This window comes from Phocoena phocoena, chromosome 1 (assembly GCF_963924675.1).
Source record: "Phocoena phocoena chromosome 1, mPhoPho1.1, whole genome shotgun sequence".
Classification (NCBI taxonomy): domain Eukaryota; kingdom Metazoa; phylum Chordata; class Mammalia; order Artiodactyla; family Phocoenidae; genus Phocoena; species Phocoena phocoena.
The window spans coordinates 17,967,354-17,987,581 of record NC_089219.1 but is presented as its reverse complement, the minus strand read 5'-3'; the positions used below and the strand labels follow the sequence as shown (position 1 = coordinate 17,987,581).

Genomic DNA, 20,228 nt, shown 5'->3' with positions numbered 1-20,228 from the left:
TTTTTAATGCAATCCCCTTATTTTTAAATGTTGACAACTAATTTAAAAAACAAACCACGGTGCAGACAACTAAACAAACCTGTGAGCCGGATCTGGCCCCTGGGCTGCCATTTGGCAACTTCTGATCCTCCCTAGGCTATTGGCTAATTTCTGTACCCTGTACAGCAGTTGGATCCCTCACAGAGCTCACAGTTTATCTGGGGACCAAAGTGCACAAGCAGATTAGAAAACCAGACAGCCTGTCCACCACTGTCCTGTCCCGTAACCCATCCTGTGTCCTGCCCCCTCAGCTTCCTCAGATGCCATCCTAGCCACCTTCCTGTCACAGGAAGGGCTGGCTTGTGGGGGAGGGAAAGGGACAGTGCCCTGTTTACACTGCCCCTGGCAAGGAGCAGATGCAAGGAGTCTTCTGCATCTGGGAGTCTTAGGACAGTGCATTTACCTGCTTCCCCAGGGCCCCCTGCAGTCTGCTCCCAAGGGCAAGAGCAGGGATTCCAGACCTGGAGAATATCAGATGGGAGGGGACCTTCAAGGTCATCCAGGACAATTCCAATCAGATCATTAACATCAGAGAAGCCGCTCACATTTTGACTGCTTCGTCCCCCAACAACTCGGTGAGGTGGGAACTACTTATCCCCATTTTGCAGCTGGGGAGATTGAGGCTCAGAATGGTTAAGTAATTTGCACAGCAATTAAATTGCAAAGCCAAGATAAACATCTAATCATTGTGACCAAGAGCCAGTACTACTAGCTACCAGCCTGCACCACTTCCCCGAGCCACAGTCCCACTAGCTGCTTGACTCCTTCCCATTCCTGCCACGTTGTCCTCGAACCTCTGCTTACACTTCCAGTGACAGGGTACCCACTCCCTCTCTATGTTTTTAACCACAGCAACATCCTTCAGCACTAACCAGGCACTAGGCCTTGCACTAGGCACTTTAAAAATGTTTTATATCATTCTATCCTCGCAACAGTCCTGTGTGCTCCACATTATACCCATTTTACAGATGAGAGAACCAAGGCTTAATGTGATAAAGAAACTTGCCCAAGGTTACAAAACTAGTTAGGGACAGACTGGGATTCAAATTCAGGTCTGTTCTTTATGTAGCTCAGACTGAAAACTTCTTTTGGTTTTGGGGAAAGAAATATCTGTTCCCTTAAAGTAACAACCCTAATTCCTAGTTCTCCCATTTCTTTTCCCCAGATGCCCTCTTCAGATATTTAAAGGAAGATGTACCCCCTGAGTCTTTTTCATACCAGATTCAATATTCTGGCTTCTTCAACTGTTCCCCCATACTGTGTAGTTTTGTGGTCCCCCTTTCAGCTATTATTTTCTTCATCCCCCTATGAATGACTTACACTTTCTCCATGTCCCTTTCAAAGTTCTGATCCCAAATGGAACTCGGAACTCCAGACACGGACAGGAGTGTTACCTCCTTCATTGTACACACAGTGCTTCTATTAATACAGCCTCAAACCCAGTAAATCTCTATGTTTGAAGCACTGTCCCATGCACTTGTGATAGAGAGTGAATAAGCCAGCAACTTCCCTGCCCCCCTGGAATTTACATTCTTCCCATTGAGCTAAAGAAGGAAGCAGAGCCACAGGTCACTTAAGTGAACTTTATTTATTATTATTATTATTTTAAAATTTATTTTCTTTTTCAGTTTTTTGGCTGCGTCAGGTCTCCATTGCTGTGCACAGGCTTCTCTCTAGTTGCGGCGCATGAGCTTCTCTCTAGCTGTGGTGTGCGGTTTTTTTCTTTTTTTCTCTCTCTAGTTGTGGCATGCGGGCTCCAGAGCACGTGGGCTCTGTAGTTTGCTGCACGCCGGCTCTCTTGTTGAGGCATGCGAGCTCAGTAGTTGTGCGTGGGCTTAGTTGCCCCGCGGCATGTGGGATCTTAGTTCCCTGACCAGGGATTGAACCCGCGTCCCCTGCATTGGAAGGTGGATTCTTAACCACTGTGCCAACAGGGAAGTTCCCACTTAATGAACTTTAGACACAGATCCTAGAATGTCAGAGCTGGTAGGGCCCAATTTCTTCAGGTCCTTTTTTTATAGATGTGGAACCTGAGCCCAGAGAGGGGCCGTGACAGACCCAAGATTCCACAGTGAGACAGAATCAGCTTCTGCATTTTTCAGGACCTCAGGTGCAGGTGAGCCCTGGGGTCTCAGAGGGGAATGTAGACTGAGATGAAAATGCCATCCTGGAGAATTTGGCTAAGGGCACCTACCCTAGGCCTTCTTCCTCAGAGCTGTCGGCAGAAATCCTGGTCTATTCCATATATGCCCACCAGGTGGCACAGGGGCACCGGAGAAAAGCACAGGAATCAACGATGAGTGGGCGCCTTCCTCATTCAGAGCAATTATTCTTAGCAAGTGGAAATAATGAGGTGGGAAGACTGCCTGCTCTGGGACAGCACTCAGGCAACTGTATACATTATATACATATACAGAGGTGAATTCTGCCTCAAATAAGGAGACTGCCTTGGGGAATTGTTAAAAACTTGGATACAGGCGTCACGTAGACTTGGTAGGAAATCTAGCTCCCCACTGCTGCTTTATCATGACACCTAGCTTCTAACACGTAGAGTGGATGCAAGACAAGGTCCTCATTTCCCAGGGCTCTACACAGAGCCCGAGTTGCTTATGCCCTCTTCCTGGCTGGTCCCTTTTCCAGGTGGATGGTGGGCAACTCCTGCTGGCAGAGACGTCTCGGTTAGAGGGCAGGGAGATGAGGTTAATGGAATCTGACAATCTCACAACACAGCTTAGGCCTGGCAGCTCGTTCACCTCACATCACACAGGAACCTCATGTGCAAAGGCTCTGGGGCTGGGAACTATGAATGTTTGGGGTGATGGGGGCCAAAGATGCCTGAGAGCAAAGAGAGGGTTGGAGAAGTAGGCTAGGCCTTGAGGGCTATACCAAACGATTGACTTTGAACTTTATCCTGGGAGCAATAGGGAGCTACTGAAGGTTATTCAGAAGGGGGATAACTTGGTTAGGTAAGTGTTGAGAGCCATCACCCTGATTGCAGGTGAAGGGAAGAATGGAGGTGGGGGAGCCTGGAGGCAGAGAGAGAGACCAGCCAGGAGGCTGAGCGAATGAGAGCTGAGACTGGACTCTGTGATGGCGATGGTGGCGGGTTTTCCATCCACTCAGAGCTTCTGACCAGCTTAAGGCACACCATTAACACTTGTCTGTCTTGTCCAGGAGATAGTTCTCACAGGGTAAGGGGCTGCCCAGACAGGAGGAGAAGGTGGTCCCTACAGTGGGTGTTTCCTAGAAGATCCTTGAGGAAAACAGATAGCCTAGGCTAATGAGAGAGACAAGATCCTGGGCCAGGGTGCAGGGGAGATGCAGTGTGGTCTAATGGTTAGAAACACACATCTCTCTCGTGTCCCAGCCTAGCCAGTTCTTAGCTGTGTGACCCTAGACAGGTCACTTTGCTTCTCTGATATTCAGCTTACTCATCCATAAAATGTGGTTGCCAGTAGGGCTCACCCCTTGAAGCTGTTGTCATGGCAACGTAATATGCTCAGTGCAGTGCTGGGTACCGAGGAAGCACCCAACACATGGAAGCCCAAGGGGGAGCTTCCGGTTCTCAACTCCCCTCAAAAACAGTCTTTTGCTGTGGCACGGTGGTCCTTTTGGCTCTGCAGCACCTCATCAGGCCAGGGTGGCTCCAAAAACAGGCCAGCCTGGGCTGTACACCACACTGAATCAGGCCAAGGGAATTCCAGCCAGAAGCAAAGAAATGATGCCTTGGTCAGCCCAGGGCCACATTCTGTGGGAAATTACCATTTCTGTTCCACTTTTAAACACAATTTTATGTTTATTTATTTATTTATTTTAGCCATGCAGCATGCAGGTTCTTAGTTCCCTGACCAGGGATCGAACCCATGCCCCCGGCAGTGGAAGCCCGGAGTCTTAACTGTTTCAATTTTTAAAGCATTAAAAATGATTCTCCGTACTCCAGGGATCTCAGGTGAGATTCCTTATTTTAATTTTGTCAGTTTCTCCCTTATTTTTGTGAGTGCTGGTGTAGTACAATCTTCCCATAGTTCCGGTCATTGTGGTAAGGGTTTTGTATCTATTCTTTCATGGAATCTTTATAGAAGCTCTCTTAGGTAGGTACTATTTGTTGTTGTCTTCACTGTATGGATGAAGAAACTGAGGCTTGAAGAGGTTAACAAATGTACCTGGGTCTGACACCAGCCCCTTTGCTTGTCACCATGACACTCACCTGCCTTGTGGACAGGTCATCAGAAAGGCACTTAGGGCACCCGAACAATCTGCCCCCAGAGTTACCTAGTGAGTAGAATGCCAAGGCTTGTCTGGACCAAAAGCCAATAAGAGAAATGACCATGGGATACAGGGCCCAGCAGTTGTCATAAGTCTGATTGAGGCACAGACCATTGTATTAGTTGGGGTCCCTTATATAATACATACCTCTGAGAGTTTAGTACAGGGAAAAAATTGTCTCTTCCACATCACTGACCTGATTCTTCCAATCAGACTGTAGCAATAGCTAATTCTTATATAGAATTCACCACGTGACAGGCCTGTTATAAGAACTGAATATGCCTTGGCTCATTTAATCCTCCCAATGACCCTAAGAGAGGGGTATTATTATTATATCATCCCCATTTTTTAGATGAAAAACAGAAGCACAGAGAAGTTAAATAACTGCCTAAGTAAGTGGTAGAGTTGGGCTTCAAAACAACACAGTCTGGCTCTGGGGTTTGTGTGCTTAATCACATGTTTACTACTTCCCATATAATTTGTAACTCATCCTGTTTCCCTCTTTGCTTTGACTGCCAGGAAACTCAGAGCCATGGTTTTTGCTCTGTCACAGTTGCTGTCCTTAGAAAACTTGACCTAGCATTTCTGCTATTATTAGTCAATTTTTCACCTTTCTTCCCTCCTTCTCCACTGCCCTTTGGTCCAGGCTTTCATTACTTCTTGATTCTTGCTCTTTAATTATCCATCAAATAGGCTTGCAGCTGCAATGCAAAACCCTTTTTGGAATAGACAAGACATAATGCATCAGTGAGATGAACAGACTATTTCTGCCCAGCTGAACCAGGTGGACACAGTCAGTGCTAGATGGATGTCTTTTGAGCAACTTTTCTGTGACCGACATCATGCTTTGTGAAGTGGAGGACATAACAATGAACCTAAGTTGGTCCCAGTGTTAGTTAAGTTATGCTAACTGCTGTAATAGAGAAATCCTGAGATCTCAATGCCTAAACACTAAATAGAAGTTGGTTCAATGTGGGTACCATTCAGTCGAGCGACTTGGGTGAAACCCAGGCTGACCAAGGCTCTGCTGTGTTCAGCATGTGGTTTCCCAGGTTCATGTGGTGTTGGCATCCAGTTAGCAGATGGGAGAGAAATGAGAGAGCTTTGAGAAAGCATACATAGTTCTTAACTTGTATTTGGCCTGGACACGGCACACATTGTCTCTGCCCATATCCCATTGTCACATACTTAGTTGCAAGAGGTGCTGGAAAATGTAGTCTGGGCTGGCTGCTTTGCTCTGAAACAACTCTACACATGAAAGGGGAACATCTCTGGTAAATAGCTGGCATTGTTCCAGTTCACAAGGACTTAAAATTATTGAACCCTTATAAAATGGCTAAGGATACCATGCGGTGTGTATAATGCCCAAGAGGAGGGAAATGTTCTTCCTCTGTTTACAAGGAACCATGAGCAAAATGAAGTATTTATATTTTAGACCAAACATATTTGTCCAACAGGGGAATGGATTATGATGCGAGAGGGAGAGTTCCTCATGACAGGAAGTATTGAAGCAGAGGCTGAATTTTCACTTGGCTGAAGGTTCTAGAAGTAAGTCAGGCTAGATGCTTCCTACTAGTCCTTCTAACTTTGAGCTTCTGTGCTAGGCTCCAGAGTCATCTCCGAGTGCCTATTTTGTGTCAGGTTCCAAGTGGGGTTTGGGGGACCCAAAGACAAAGGAGACAGGGTTCTGATTCTCAGGTTACTCGCTGTAATGCGTTGAAATAGGACATCTGGGACGCAGGATAGTGGAATGGCCTGAGCTCTGGAAACAGGAGATTGGCATTTAATTCCTAGCTGTGAGACATCGGAGAAGCCACTTGGCTTCTCTGGTTCTCAGTCTCCTCATTTATAAAATAGGGACAATAGTTATCTTCATAGGTTCTGAGGACTCAATGATACAATTACATTTAGAGCATTTGTAGCGCAGCGCCTGGTAGGTAGTGAACACTTTATTTGCAGTAATGTTTTTATGAAGGCCTTGGGTAAGTCACTTCATTTTTTCAAGCCTCAGTTTTCTCATCCGTAGGATGGAATTAACTTCAATCACGGGGCTGGAATCTTGCTGTGTTGTAGGGTCTGGGGTCTGCCTTTTCAGCTCTCAGCTTCCCGAAGCGGTAAGCGGGTCGCATCACACCCAGTGGGTAAGTACGAGAAGATTACGGACCGCAATCGGCACCTTCCCGGACAGAGGAGGAACCTGAGCGAACCAGGACGCGATTTCCTGGCTGCGCTCCCAGGAAGGACGTTTGTGCTGGGTCCCATCCCCCGGCCGGTCCTGCTCAGGAAACGTGGAGAGAAAGCCAGGAACCAGGCCTGCCGGGCCCCGCGGCCCCTCCGCGCCTCCCCCCTCCGCTGCCCCCGACTGCAGGAAGCCGGCCGGCGGGAACGCCCTGCCCGGCGGGTGGGAACGGCCCCGCCGGCTTCCCAGGCTCGCGGGGGCGCGGCGCGGCGCTGTCACTGCGGCAGGCGCGCCGCCTCCCGCGCCGCCCCCAGCGCCGCCCGCACTCCCGCTGCAGTCGGCCCATTAGCATTGCAGGAAGGTGCTGCAGTCCTGGTCCCTCCCGGGCGCCGGAGCGGAGAGACTGGGTCCCGCAGGCGCCTACACCCCACCCGCTCCGGAGCCCACGCCGCGGGGGCTTGGACTGGGGAGGGAGAGGTGTCCGACCCTTTCTTTTGGGAGGTGAGACGCTGAGGCCTGAGGGTTTGTAGGTGAGTGGCCCAAGGTCATGGCTAGTAAACAGCAGGGCCAGAATTCGACCCGTGGTCTGTTTGACCCTAGAGTTTGTGCCTTGAGTCTGTGGTCCTGGTCCAGGTTCTTGAGGGGCTTCAGGTTCTTGTGGAGGCCCCTGATTCTGGGGGTTACTGATGGCCTCCTAGAGGTCTGTGAAAGCCTTGATTTTGTGTACAGCATCTTGTGTGTTGCATTTTTCCTCAAAGGTGTCAGTGACCCAAAAAAGGTCTTACCATAGCTTTCCAAGGCCCACGGGTTCCCCTGTGGGGACACCAGCTTTGTCCAGGCCTGAGCCTCCTCTGCAATCTATGTGGCATCTTAACGTCTCTGCAGGGGAAGGACTTGGGGTCTCTATAGGATCCCAGGCTCTTTCGCCTGGATCTTCAGAATCTTTTTATAGAATCTTGGGGTCTGTCTCTGAATTTGAGGTCCCCATGGGGCCCTGGTATCTCTTTCTGTGGTTCTGAGAATCTCACTGTAAAGTGCTATGGTCCCCATGGTGTGAGTTCTAAACCTGGGCGTCAGGATGCCTATGAACCCTGAAACTGCAGGCAAGACTTTGTGGGTCTGTCTGTATACGTGTATACATGGGAGATGATTCATGGATTTCACCAGATTCTCAAAGGGGGCCCTGATCCCCCAATCTTGGAAAAACATTGCTTTTGAGCATCCCGTGTTAGACAGACCTTGCTCCCTTTCACCAATAAGAGCCAGGGAAGAATAGGAGGGAGGAGATAAAAGGCAGTGTTGTTTAGTAGAAGAATATGGGTGTGGAGTCAAGTGTTCTGGGTTAAAATCCCAGCTTTTCCACTCAACAGCTGTGTGACACTGAACAAATTTCTTAACATCTCTAGGCCTCAAGGCCACCTCCTCTAGGAAGCCTTCCCTATGTCCTGGATTCACTTAGGTCCCCACAACACGTCCCCCAAGCTCTCATTGCACCTGGGCTGATACTTTGTGAGATTTTTTTTTTTAATTTATTTTTGGCTGCGTTGGGTCTTCATTGCTGCGCACGGGCTTTCTCTACTTGCGATGAGTGGGGGCTACTCTTTGTTGCAGTGTGCAGGCTTCTCATTGCGGTGCCTTCTCTTCTTGCGGAGCACGAGTTCTAGGCGCCGGGCTTCAGTAATTGTGGCATGCGGGCTCATTAGTTGTGGCTCGAGGGCTCCAGAGCGCAGGCTCAGTAGCTGTGGCGCACGGGCTTAGTTGCTTCATGGCATGTGGGATCTTCCTGGACCAGGGATTGAACCAGTGTCCCCTGCATTGGCAAGCAGATTCTTAACCATTGTGCCACCAGAGAAGTCCCACTTTGTGAGATTTAATGCAGTTAATTAATGAAGTAATTAACTGTGCTTAATATTTTCTTGTCTCTCCACCCCACCAGTCTTAAGGTCTAAGAAGGCAGGGACCTTTGCTGTCTTACACATGTTAGGCTCTCAGCCATTTGTTATGAAATAAATGAAAGAGTGAAGGAATGGAGGGACTGCCAGACACTGCACTAGGGGCAGAAAGGAATTAGAAATGAATAAGCATTGTTCCACTCCTCGAGGAGGTCCCAGGCTAGTGGGGGGTATAATATGAGCTTGTGCAAGGAAGACTGTCCTAAATGTGTTAATGGGGGGTAAACATTAATGGGGATAAACACTAATGGGGAAAGCACCAAGAGATCCAAAGATGAGTGAGAATCAGTCTCAGAAGAGTGATATAATGACTTCCCTTTGAATTATGTGTTATAACTTACAAAGCGCTTAACTTACGTAAAATATGCAGGTATGTCCTTACTCCACAGAGATGGGGAAACTGCTGCTGGGAAGAGTTCAGTGACTTGCCGGAGGCCACCCAGCAATCATGGCTGCCTAAGTACACAGGTACTCACTTTGGAATTTAGCCCTCACCCTTTAGGAATTGAGTTTTGATGTTGTGAAGGTCTTGGTTTAGATCCCAATAGATGTGAGACTTTGGGCAGTTTACTTTACCTCCTTGAGTCTTGTTTTTCTAATCTGCAAGATAGGAATAATGACCTTCATAACCTATATGATGCTTGGTTTATAGTAAAGGATCCATAAGTGTTTGTTGAATGAATGTATGAAATACATGTGTTGGTGGGTGGTCTGAAATGTGAGAGGACTTAAAATTATGCCATTTGGGAGGTGGTAGGAGAAACTGAGGGTGATTCTATCCCTTCCCACTCTTACTTTCTATGATTCCTGTGAGACTTAAGCATTGGCCTCAACCACATTGTTCTAATTTATTGTTTGGAAACCAACAAAAGTGAACCAGCACGGGCTTGGTTAGCTTTCTTATTATATACATCTTTACTGCCTTTTTTCTGATGACCAAGTAATACATCCTCTTTGTAAAAAAATTTAAATTGCAGAAAGATATAATGAGGAGAAATGAAGGTGCAGGCAGGTTTAGGGACTGTAGCCACAAGATGCGGTCAGATTGGGAGGTGGGGATGGGGCACAGGACAGGGAGCAAAAAAAGATTCTTCCTGTTTAAAGGTCTCCTACTGGCCTTGCTATGGTTCCTGGGAGTTCTGTTCAGAGTCTTGCCTCTGGCTATACCATTGAAAGTTCAAGTGCAACTAAGGGCTGGGGAGACGTGAGAAGATGAGAATTGTCTGGGCTGGGGCTTTCCCTGGAATGCGATGAAGAATGAGGTGGAACCTGTAGAATTTTCTATGGCGTATGAACAGTTGGTTCAGATGCCCATTGCTGATACACCTTGTAGCTGTGTCTTCATCCTCTTTCTCCCTCTTAGCATTCAGTAGAGTCTTTTTTGAAAATTCCCGCTATACACACACACACACACACACACACACACACACAAAGAAACGCAAAATAAAAAGAAAGGAAAAAAGGTGAAGGCATCGTATTTAGTTTTCTATATATAAATTATAATTATGGGATCCTACTACTTCTGTAATTCTGCAACTTATTCTTACTCTTTTTTTTTTAATTTAACAATACCCAGTAGACACTTTTTCTTGCCTATTCATGAAAATCTATTCCAGTCCTTTTACCAAATGAGCTTCTTATGGTTGGAACTATTACCTCCAGTCCAGAGGCCAGCACATGAGAGGACTTACTGGGAGGCCATGTTGGAATAGTCACAGCAGCCACCATATCCTGGCATGAACTAGATGCCAGGCTCTGAACTAAGCTCTTTCACATGTGATTTCATTTGATCCTCACAGCCCCTGAATGAAATAAATACTATTATTATTCACATTTTTCAGATGAGAAACTGAGGTGCAGAGACTTGAAAGCCCAAGGTCACACAACTGGTAAGTAATGGAGCTGAGATTTGAATCCTGATCTGTCCTGTGCCAAAGCTTTTGCTCTGAATGAATGAACAAGTGGCTGATCAGTTCATGGGTCCCAGAGAGAAGGTTCTGTCTTCAGAACCTCCCCCGTATGTCCTGGGTTCTCTCTTCCAAGCGTCTGCAATGCTTGGAATCAGCACATAGCAGGAACTCAGTAAAGGCCCTTTCTTTGCCTGCAGCAATCCTGTGGCCATGCCTTCCTTTCATGGGAAGTTGAATTTTGAAATCTCTTATTCTAGAAATAAGCTGCGATTTGTTAGGGGCTCTTGAGGACCAGCCCAGGCAATTCAGAACAGCCATTTGCCTGTCCCCCCTCGCAGGAAATTAATCAGAACCCCAAAGCCCTTTCCCTCTTCCCACAGGCCAGCACTCTGGAAACACCCAGGGCCTTGCTGCAGTTCTGCTAGAAGACTGCGGAGTCGCCAAGGGCAGTTTAACACAGATCCACCTCTCTGTAAGGAAAACGAGAGGAGAGAGGCACAAGGGAGAACCAGGTCAGCTCTGATGCAAAGGATGAGAACTTGAAGGCGTCCCCAGCCTGGAGGGGTGCTGAGTGACAGAGACACTCTGGGGTATCAGCTGTAACTCTGCAGAATCCACCTGGGGTCTAAAAACTGCAGTTTCTATTCCAATGGCCATGCTCTGCAGGGCCCCTTTCAGTGAGCCTCTTCCTCTCTCAGCACCTCAAAGTCTTCCACTATGAAATGATTAGGTGGATTATCACTAGGGATGCTATCTGGTGTTAGGAACTAGAAATAATATTGATGATAATAATAATAATAATGAAGGGCTTTCCTGGTGGCTCAGTGGTTAAGAATCCACCTGCCAATGTAGGGGACATGGGTTCGAGCCCTGGTCCGGGAAGTTCCCACATGCCATGGAGCAACTAAGCCTGTGTGCCACAACTACTGAGCCTGCGCTCTAGAGCCCGTGAGCCACAACTACTGAGCCCACATGCCATAACTACTGAAGCCCATGCACCTAGAGCCCTTGCTCTGCGGCAAGAGAAGCCACTGCAATGAGAAGCCTGTGTGCCACAAGGAAGAGTAGCCCCTGCTCGCTGCAACTAGAGAAAGCCCGTGCCCAGCAATGAAGACCCAACACAGCCAAAAATAAATAAATAAATAAAATTAAAAAAAAAAAGAATGAAAACAAGAATGACAGGTACATTGTGGAAAACTGTGCCTGGTGCTTTCCACACAGTGTCTTATATAATTTTAAACCGAACACCACAAGGACTGTATTAATATGCCCATTTTACAGATGAGGAGAATGAGGCTCAAAGAGAGCTAGTACGGGCCAGAACACGGGTATATAATCCCAGGGTTTTCTGGCATCAGAACCTGAGCTCCACAAACATGTGTGGGCTCTGACCTCAAGGAAGTAAGGAAGTGCTAAGAAACAAAGGGGAGGTCAGTTTGACACAAGTTAAAATGTGTTCATGCCCACATGAGAGTTAACACAATGCCATGGGTATTAAGAGTAGGGAGAGTAGGGAGAGAGTCAGCTTCTGGCTGGGAGAAACTAGGAAGAGTTGTAAACTGAGAAGAGACAGCAAGGGAAGAGCATGAGCAATGCGCAGATGTGGGAAAGCAGTGGGTGTGCTAGGGGAAGTTTGGATAAACTTTGTGTGTGTGTGTGTGTGTGTGTGTGTGTGTGTGTGTGTGTGTAAAGGTAGGAAGAGATCACACCAGGCCAGGCATTTGGCCTTTATTCCATAGGCAATAAGGAGCTTACACAAGAGATATCTCAAGAGACCAGCTATGCTGCTGCAGTCAAAGAGGAAGCAGCCCTCAGTGCATCTGTGTCTGACCTTGTGAATGCAACCCTGTGTCAGTATGTGGGAGGGCATCTGAGGGGAGAGTGTCTAGAGCTGTGTTCTGTACCATGCTGGATCTGGGTCTTAGGCTGTCTTCAAAGGACCCCTCTCCCTTCTCTGGGCTCTAGGTACCTTGCACATAGTAGGTCCACAGGAAAATGTCATAGAATTATTGGTGGGCCCTTTGAAATCATCTGGTCATTGCCCCTTGCCATTTTAAAGAAGGCAAAAGGAGGGAACATAGATGGCAAAGGACTTATCTAGGATCACACATGGAATTAATAGCAGAGCTGGGGACTGGAACCCATGCCTCCTGAGTTCAATCTGAGTTCCTTTTCCACACTTTGCTGAGTAATAGAAATAGTATTTTTTGAGATTACTCCATACTAGACCTTGGGCTAAATACCTTTACATGGATTATCTCATTTAATCCCACAATCCCCTGAGGGTGCCCCTTTTGAAAGCAGGACGTCTTGTCTTCCATTTCGATTTTCCACTGCGCGTAGCACAGGACCTGGGCACCTAGCTAGACAGGCGATAAAAACTTGGAAAAGTCCAGGTCCCGGGAAGGGGGAGAAGACAAAGGAGGCGGGACCGTCTGTCAGCTCCGCCCCCACGAAGACCCCGCCTTCCAGGACGCTGACGTCACCTTCTGGCTCCGCCCCTCATTGTCAGTCTTGGGAGCCGGAGGAGGCGCCGGCCACCGGGAGCCGAGCGCCGGAGCCCTTGGCGGGCGGGAGCGCGGGCCGTAGCCGCCGAGGTGAGGAGTCTGTGGGGAGGTGGCGGGAGCGCGGCGCGGGAGGCCGGGCGGGCGAGCGGAGAGAGGAGGGCGCCCGGACGAGGAGGCCTGCCCCGCCAAGGGGTCGGGGCACCCAGTGGTGACCGGGCAGAACCGGCGGGCGCACCCCGGCGAGGGCTGGGGGGTTGTGGAGTTGAGGTGGGGGTAGAGTTTGAGCGGAATTTCGGAGAAGGAGCTCGGAAAGGGAGATCTTTGGAGAGAGACCTTGAGAATTCTTTTGGAGTTGGAGATTTTTCCTTTGAAGGGGGAGGGAAGGTTTTGAGAGACTTCTTGGTGGGAGCGAGAACCTGAGGAGAAATGTTAGGGGCCAAGAGCTGAGCAGAGGAGAGTTTTAGGGTCGAGTTTGGGAGTTGGGGGGTGGGGAGGCGCGCGGGGCCCGGTGGGGGCGGGGAGCGGTGCGGCCGGGCGGGGGGCCGGGACGCCGGGGAGGGGGCTGCGCGGGGCCCGTGGGCACCCGGGGAGGAAGGAAGTGATCTTACAGGAAGAGCCCGGGAGCTCCCGAGGAGGAGGAGGAGGAGGAGAGGTGGAGAAGGAGGAGGAGGAGGGAGGTTTGGGAGCGCTCAGGCTGGCGTGCGGGCCGGGCTGCGGGCCCGGCGGCGGGGACGCGGGATGGGCGAGGAGGGGGTCCCGCCGCGGCCGCCGCAGCTGTCCGCCCGCAGCGCCAGCCCGCGTCCCGGCCGATGCTGGTCTCGCAGCCAGACCGCTGGGCCGGGAAGGAATTCGAGGCATTCGCTTTGTTTAAGTTGCCAGTAGACAGTCCTTAGGACTAATTAATGGTGGAATCTGCTGGGGGACGCGGGCGAGCCGGGCCGGGGCCGCCCCCGCCCGCAGCCGCGGTGAACTTTCCGCAGCGCGAGCGGCCCGCCTCCCTGCGCGCCCCCACCCTTGCCCGGGCGGGGAAAAACCCATGGCTTCCCGGAGCGCTGGAATGAAGTGCGGTTTCTGGGGCCGGTGGCCTCGGGCTGCGAGGGCTGCTGAAGGGAACCCGGCGTCCCGGAGCGGCCGGGCTGGGGGTTCGGAGCCCGCTGTAGAGCTCCCTGGGGTACCTGCGGTTTCTGTTAATAACCTTGGAGGAGGCTCTGCGAGCCGAGAAAGACCATCTTGCTTTGGAGCATCTGTTTCTTCGTCGCGTCAGCCCCTTTCCTAACACTGCAGAGCTTGTTGTGGCTTGTTTCGGAAATGCCTAGACCAGTGCTCACACTTGAGGGTGGGAGAGGGGAAGAGAATAGGCAGCCCCCACTTCAAAAAAAAAAAAAAAATCCCTGCAGTGTGATCTCCGTAAAGCCCGAGAGACTGCAGATTTCTCCGTCGCACCTTCACTGACTTGGATGACCTTGGGAAAGGAATTGTGCTTCTAGTGTTTAATCTGTCCATTAAGGAGAAAATACTCTCTGAACCTGCCTGCCTTTTGGGGGTATTTTGAGAGGTGGGGTTTGTTCAGGGCGTTTTACGGACTGCTGCAGTTCTGGCCTAAGGAGTTGGACTGGTGTCAGAGCCGGGGGAATTCAGATCACCTATTAAGATTTTACTACCTAAGGTTAGGGAGGGAGGTGTTTGGATTTTAGGGGGATGTTTCCCTTCGGAGAATCTGTACGGTGTGTTCCAGACGGCTTTCTGTTACTTTGCGTGCAGCTTTGGCGGCATTCATGTGGTTAAATTGAATAACCCCCATAGAAAAAAATTCTTTTCTTGTTAGAAATAATTGTTTTGCTCAGAATTCCCCTTGGGGCAGATGAAGGTTTTGCTCAATTTACTCAGAAGAATTTTCCAGGTTTCTAAAATTAAATCACTTCTAAACATAGTAACTGAAGTTTGAAAAACTGGAAACGGTGGGATGGGAAGGGAGTTGATCTAGAGTGATGAACAAGGAGCAAATACAGGTTCATTGTTGTCCTGTGATTACTAATAGGGATTGTGAATTAGCCTTGATTAATAGATATTTTCTTACTCTTACATAATTTAAGACCAAGAAAGGGAACTAATATTGTTGAGTTGCCTACTCTATGCCCAGTAATTGTGCTACATGGTATAGATCTCATATAGTCTTCACAACAATGCTGTGAGGTGGTAGTTGGCATCCCTGTTTCACAGATGAGCAAACTGAGGGTGACTTTCCTAAGTGTATGCATACAACTAGTAAGAAGTGGAGCTGGAATTCAAACCGAAGTCTGTTTCTAAGATCCACTCTGCATAGTGGGTTGGGAGCCAGGAGGCCTAGTTTCCAGGCCTTTGACTCAGCCACTGGGTCACTGTGGTTGCTAAAATGAGTCAATTAAGTCTGTACCCCAATAATATTACCTTTTCTTCCAGCAATGTTATCAGTAAGCTTTTGAGATATTCTAATTTTTTTGATAGAAAGACAAACATATAAGGCTGTGGTAGAGGTATGTTCTGTATGCTTAGGTGCTTAATTTTTTTCTTAAGTTGGAAGCATTTGTATTACAATAAAGAGCATAGAATTCATTTATGTAATGGAAGATGACGGATAGCCAATGGTCCTTCTGCTGTAGAGGGCATCATTAAGGAGACATTCATAATCAGAAATGGAACCATTTTTCATGGAACATGGCTTTTTGGGACAGTGTTAGTTTATGAGTAGAGCACACACATTTCATACAGGTAGGACCCAAGTAGTCAAGCTGAAAGATTTGGTATAAACTTTGATGCACATGATAGATGCTCAGTAAATATTGCTGGATGAATGAATGCATGCATTCTCTTTAAAAAAATCAGCTTTATTGAGGTATAATTTACATACTATAAGATTCACCAACCTGAAGTGTACAGTTTAATGAGGTTTGACAAATGCATACATTTGTGTGATCACCACAAATGCTCTCATTTGTTTAAACTGTGTGTTACCTCTTAGGTGTTGGTTAGCAGAGTGATCGTTGGGAATGTTGTGAAGTTTCTATGTTCAGAATCAATACTGGTGAGATCAGAGTGAATACTAGAAAGTCAGTGTGCCAACTTTGTAGGAAACAGGGAAACCTTAGGTATCTAATGGTGAGGTGCATGAGAAGAGTAAGAGAGGTAGAGATGAGGACACTTGTCAGATCAGCAGAAAGATAAATTCGTGAGGAACCGGGTTTTCATTACTTTTTAGGATAGGGGATACACTGTGGGGAAAATAAAAATTACCCAAAGATTTATTAACAACTTGAATTTCTATTTTTGTTTCTTTTTTGAAATAGTAGCTCTTGAGATATAAAACTTAACATCTTTGGGGCTTTCCTGGTGGCGCAGTGGTTGAGAGTCCGCCTGCCGATGCAGGGGACATGGGTTCGAGCCCAGGTCCGGGAGGATCCCACATGCCGCGGAGCGGCTGGGCCCGTGAGCCATGGCCGCTGAGCATGCGCGTCTAGAGCCTGTGCTCCGCAACGGGAGAGGCCACAACAGTGAGAGGCCCGCGCGTACCGCAAAAAAACAAAAAAAAAAACTTAACATCTTTGGCTATACTTAAGAAGTGCTTTACACAATATGGTTGTTCAAATAATTCTTAAGGGTGGGGATGCTATAAAATGATTAAAGGCCTTGCCCTTCCACCTATGACAGAATATCCTTAGTGTTAATCTCTAACTTGTTTTAGCTAATATTGCACAAAGGGAATACATTAGGTAGGAGTTGTGTCTTGCTGGGAAAACATAGATTATTTTTTCCTTCTCATAATTTCTGAAGTCACTGAACCTGTCCCAATCTGCTTCAGCTCAAGTCCCTGTCTTAGAAAATGCTTGAAACTACTGTATCTGACCTGCTAGAAGAAACCCTAGTTTTATCTTTGACTCCTCGTTTTTCTTTTTTTTTTCTTTTTTTTGGCCGTGCCACGCGGCATGCAGGATCTTAGTTCCCCAATCAGGGACCAAAACCTGTGCCCCCTGCAATAGAAGCTCAGAGTCTTAACCACTGGACTGCCAGGGAAGTCCCTTTCTCGTTTTTCTTTATTCATTCTATTTTTATTGTTGACTCCTACATAATCCTCTTCTCCCATTTATGAATCTTGAGAATGGAAACCCATCAACCATTGGCCCTCCATTTACCATTAGGAAATGATAATTAAATTAAAATACCAGTCTACCAATTCAACATTTTGGGTGGTGATAGAGAGAAAATAACAACTATGAGGTAGTCATTATCCTCTTTATACATGAGGGAGCTGGGCTCAGAGCAGTTACTGTCGGAGCTGTGAGGGACAGACCATTGGTTTCAGCTCAGATGTGATTGATGCTCAAGTGTAGGATCTTTGTGTTTCATTACACTGCTGTATTGGAGTTGGGGTGGCAAGGGAAGAGCTTGAAAATACCATATTAAAATATAAGCTAAAAGATAACGAGCATGGCTCACCTTTTTAGGCATTGCTGTTTTCATCTATTCCTTTTTTAATTTCTAGAGATACCGTCTCACATTCAAAGGAATTTATAGCTCATCCTTTATTGTATAACTCCCTTTCTAGACCCAGCATTTATTCTTTATAAACATGGTACTTTATATTCACTGGCTGCTTGACTTATTTTATGAAAAAGCTCCTCCTGTTTTATATGGATCTGAAAGCTTCCACCAGGTTAATATGTCAATCAAGTCCTTCCATATTTGCATGTGCTCCTCTGTTCCCATTTTATCTGGACAGACTAATATTTTTAAAACATATGTTACTAAAAACTTGCAAAAAATTTAAAAAATTATTACAACTTTTAATTGAAGTATATACTATTTATATGTAGAAAAGTACACATAAGTGTACAACTTGATGATTTTTTTCACAAACTGAATATACGCATGTAACCAGCACCCAGATCAAGAAGCAGCATTGCGAGGACCTAGAAGCCCCTGTTGAGTTCCCTTCGGGTTCTCGCTGCCTTTCCACCCACCCAGGGTAATCACCATCCTGACTTCTAACAGCATAGATCAGTTTTTGTACTTCTGTAAAAATGTTTGTAAAACATTTTTACAAAAGTACAAAACATTGTAAAAACAATGTTTTTACAAACAGTTTTTGTACTTTTGTAAAAATGGAATCATACAGTATATACTCTTGGGTCTGGCTCCTTTTATTCAACAGTATGTGAGTACGCAGAAACTTTTAATGATTATCTTTGGGGCTTGGAATAAAATTAAAACTCTATCTTGGCCTATAATGCCTTGTATAACCTGGCCTGTATGTACCAATGTCATCTTATGTTAGTTTCACGGTCCATTATGCTTCAGTCACCCTACCTGCTTATTTTTAAACACAAGTTCTTTCCTACCTCAGGGCCTTTGTACATGTGGCTCTCTCTTTCTTGAATACTCTCTCCCCTGCTCTTTGGCTTCCTCCTCAAAGCTTCAGCTTATGATTCAGAGATACTTTCCCTCATCACTTTTTTTTTTTTTTTTTAAATAAATTTATTTATTTATTTTTGGCCGCATTGGGTCTTTGTTGCTGAGCGTAGGCTTTCTCTAGTTGCTACTGTTTGTTGTGGTGCGTGGGCTTCTCATTGCGGTGGCTTCTCTTGTTGTGGAGCACGGGCTCTAGGCGCGCAGGCTTCAGTAGTTGTGGCGCACGGGCTTCAGTAGTTGTGGCGCACGGGCTAGCGGCATGTGGGATCTTTCCAGACCAGGGATCGAAGCCGTGTCCCCTGCATTGGCAGGCGGATTCTTAACCACTGTGCCACCAGGGAAATCCCTTTCCCTCATCATTTTATCTAGCTAATCCTTTCCTGTTATTTCCTATTACTGGCATCTGTTAACTCCCTTTATAACACCTATTACAATTATAATGATATATCTGCTTGCCTGATTATTATCTGTCTTCCCAACTAGACTTCATGGGAACAGGGAACTCATCTGCTTTGTTCACCAGTGTATACCTAGTACCTAACACAGTGAATGACATGTAGTAGGTATTTAATAAATATTTAATGACCACATTCCCAATTCAGCACCTTTATTTCCATTATCTTCTGTCCTTTTCTTCTCTTATGCTGTTTAATTATTTCATTTTTTTCCATCCTTCAAGACTAAGCTCAATTCCCCATCTTTGAAGTCTGTCCTGACTTTGCAATAGTAAGTCTCTCTTCTCTAAAATTTTGTGACATTTATTACCAATATGCCTCACGTTCTTGGTTAAGTCACACTAGCAGGTATCTTATGTCCTTAGTTGGGTCAGAAGCTTCTCACTTTCTCAAAAATCTTGCGGCTTGTTACGCTAGTACCCTTCATGTTCTTGATTAACTTTATTAGCTTGTATCTTAATTACCTAATTTTATCAGAAGCTTTTGGATTAGAAGCTAAGTTTGTCTTGGCTGGTACTCCCCTCAGTTCCTTTCGCTGAGCTTTGCACATAGTAGGCTCTCGGTACAGTTTTAAATGATTGATCATAATGATGCTTATGTAAGTAATAATTTAATTTCTCAGGCTTATTAACATTTTAATTAGAATTCTGCTTAGTGTTTTCTCTAATCAAAAGGCTGAGAGTGCCCCGACTGCTTCAGGTGCTTAGGGTGTGAAAGTACAGGAGTCTAGACCTGCTGCAGATACTTCTGGAATCTGTCACTGGAAAAGAACTATGCACAGTTTCTTCTTGGAATGACGCTTAATCAAATGTTTGTCTAATGCTCTCAGATTGGAGCTATTAACTGACATGAGATACTAGGTACTACCTCATTTGAATTACTCTGTTGAGTAACATTTTATTTTTGATATCAACAATGAAAAATTTAAGCCAGTTAAATCTGCTTCAAGCTACCTTCTCTGACTTGCCAATAAGCTCTCTCAGTAGTTATTTTTTCTCTTTTATTAGTGGTAGAAGAATGTATGTACTAATTTCGTATGTACTTACTTTGAGCCAATTTAAGTGCAAATTTGAATTAGTAGTAACTGGGATGGTTTAACTTAATATACATGTAACACAATTGAGTGATAAATGTAAACCCATTTTTTAAGAGATGCGTACTGTGTATTTTAAGTTTCTTTTTTTTGGCCATGTGGATTGTGGGATCTTAGTTCCCTGACCAGGGATCACACCCGCGTCCCCTGCATTGGAAGACGGATTCTTTACCACTGGACCACCAGGGAAGTTCCATGACTGCTTTTTAAAAACAAATATTAGAAGTTTACAAAATGAGTAGTCATATATTTATTTTAGTGAGATTTCCAAACTGAAATATTTGGTATACTACTTTTGAACTTGTCTGTAGAGCGTATTTCATGTTCTTAATCCTGATAAGTGTTCATTTGGGGTGAGTTATATTTAACTTTTGGAGATAAGTCT

The 20,228-nt window shown here is 46.4% G+C and overlaps 1 protein-coding gene across 1 annotated transcript in view; it reads left to right on the top strand.

Moving 5' to 3' along the window:
• Window positions 1-12,844: 12,844 nt before the first annotated feature.
• Window positions 12,845-20,228, top strand: part of LUZP1 (leucine zipper protein 1) — a 77,529-nt gene continuing 70,145 nt past the window's right edge. The window contains exon 1 of the mRNA XM_065891923.1: window positions 12,845-12,943. The gene's annotated coding sequence lies outside the window, so the exon portion shown is untranslated. The remainder of the gene's footprint in view (window positions 12,944-20,228) is intronic.